This window comes from Palaemon carinicauda, chromosome 5 (assembly GCF_036898095.1).
Source record: "Palaemon carinicauda isolate YSFRI2023 chromosome 5, ASM3689809v2, whole genome shotgun sequence".
Taxonomy (NCBI): Eukaryota; Metazoa; Arthropoda; class Malacostraca; order Decapoda; family Palaemonidae; genus Palaemon; species Palaemon carinicauda.
Window position 1 is genome coordinate 192,528,996 of NC_090729.1, and position 2,643 is coordinate 192,531,638.

A 2,643-nucleotide genomic window follows, 5' to 3' on the forward strand; every position below is an offset into this window, starting at 1 on the left:
AGGAAGTAAGGAAACTACAGCAACAGAAGTAATTAACAAAGTTAAATATTTCAAGAACAGTAACACATTAAAATAAATCTTTCACATCTTAGTATATACGTAATACATACAAACGCACATACTTTTCTTTAGAATTACATTGACCTATTGCATTAGTATTTTAATACTTTTTTTCTTTTCTTTTTTTCGGCTTCTCCCCATTCAGAGGTTGTCACAGCGGATCTAATGTCTCTATTTTTATCCACTAATCCTTCTCGCACACCAACTTCCCTTATATCTTCTGTTATTCAATCCCATTAATCTCCCAAGGCCTTCCTCTCCTCCTACCTCCATGCTTTAATTTTGAACCTAAGTGAGTAGTTGTATAATTTACTTTTCATACATATACTAGTATACTCGACCCGTCAAAAATTACGGCTAAATATTTATATATACACAAACGTTTTCTTGATTTATGAGTTATATTTTGCCAATCACGTAAAAAAATGCTGTTGTAGATGTGCCAAAACTTACTTGATAATATACTTTTAAATTACTTATATGTAAATCACCTAGTTTAAAGTGTCATTTCTAAATATATCATCGGATTTATAAAGTATTATTCTAAATATATCATTGGATTTATAAAGTGTCATTCTGAATATATCATTGGATTTATAAAGTGTCATTCTAAATATATCATAGGATAAATATATCATAGGATTTATAAAGTGTCATTCTAAATATATCATATGATTTATGAAGTGTCATTCTAAATATATCATAGGATTTATAAAGTGTCATTCTAAAATATATCATAGGATAAATATATCATAGGATTTATAAAATGTCATTCTAAATATATCATATGATTTATGAAGTGTCATTCTAAATATTTCATAGGATTTATGAAGTGTCATTCTAAATATATCATAAGATAAATATATCATAGGATTTGTAAAGTATCATATTAAATATATCCTAGGATTTGTAAAGTGTCATTCTAAACACTGTATATCATAGGATTTATAGTGTCATTCTAAATATATCATAGGATAAATATATCATAGGATTTATAAAGTCCATTCTAAATATATCATATGATTTATGAAGTGTCATTCTAAATATCATTGGATTTATAGTGTCATTCTAAATATATTACAGGCTTTATAAAGTGTCATTCTGAATATATCATTGGATTTATAAAGTGGCATTTTGAATATATCATTGGATTTATGAAGTATCATTCTAAAGTATTTCATATGATTTATGAAGTGTCATTCTAAATATATCACAGGCTTTATAAAGTGTCATTCTAAATATATCACAGGCTTTATAAAGTGTCATTCTAAATATATCACAGGCTTTATAAAGTGTCATTCTAATTATAACGCAGGATTTATACCTAATGCCAGATATGGTGATTATATTCCTATCAACATTTGAACCACGTAAAAGTGATATTAATATTCTGAAAGGCGAAGCTTTTAAGATGTCATGGTGAATGTAACTCGAGTATTTTAAGACTTTGATATCTAGAGCGCTGTTAAGATTTATAGCCACCCTTGCTAATGTGTTGTTATATTATTATTATTATTATTATTGTTGTTGTTGTTGTTGTTGTTGTTGTTGTTGTTGTTACTACTGTTGTTGTTATCATTATTATTATCATTATTCTTATTATTATTATTATTACTACTGTTGTTGTTGTTATTATTATTATTATTATTATTATTATTATTATTATTAGTATTGTTGTTGTTGTTATTGTTATTATTATTATATTGTTATTATTGTTATTTTTATTTTTATTACTATTGTTATTATCATTATTATTATTATTATTATTTATTATCATTATTATTTATTATTATTATTATTATTATTATTATTATTATTATTAATATATACAACCCTAGTTGGAAAAGCAGGATGTTATAATCCCAAGGGCTCCAACAGGGCAAAATACCCAGCGAGAAAAGGAAACAAGGTAATAAATAAACCAAGAGAATTACTGAACAATGGAAATCAATAATTATTCCGACACTAACAAACTTTATTTACATGTGGATGTATTCTTTGGGCGACGCTGGAAGGCAGCCAATTAAAAATTGTGGTGCGAGGTGAAAAGGAAACTAGGAAATAAACAAACTACAAGAGAACTACTAAACAATTAAAATATTTTAAGAACAGTAACAACAATAACCAACAATCAAACATTATAAATCGATAAGTATTCCCTTTTATGTAATCTTTTATTTTTGATGAGAATTTTTTTATACTACTGAATGCATTTCACGTGATGCTTATCAAATTGCTTATCAGATAATAGAGATAAAACGTCGAGCAAAGAAGTGAAAAATTATTGATTATTAAAGAAATTTCAGTGTAGACTTTTAGAATTTCCTTTGTCCTCATCCAACTTATGTCACTCTTTCGATATGGTTGCTAACTCCATTCAGAAATGGGTGTCATCCTTTAGGAAGTTATTTTTCGTATTTTTCGCCTGCATTTCGTACGAATTAAGCTTTGAAATATGTTTTTTCTCTCTCCTATTTATTAGTATATGATCATTAATTTGTTCCTTATTTTAGATAGGATGATGATCGTTAATTTTTTTCATATTTTAAAGGGGATATTGATCCTTATTTTTTTCTTATTTTA

General features: G+C 26.1%; 1 protein-coding gene across 1 annotated transcript in view; it reads right to left on the bottom strand.

Moving 5' to 3' along the window:
- LOC137641302 (uncharacterized) overlaps window positions 1-2,643 on the bottom strand; it is a 33,445-nt gene that overhangs the window by 12,454 nt on the left and 18,348 nt on the right. The gene's annotated exons all lie outside the window — the stretch shown is intronic.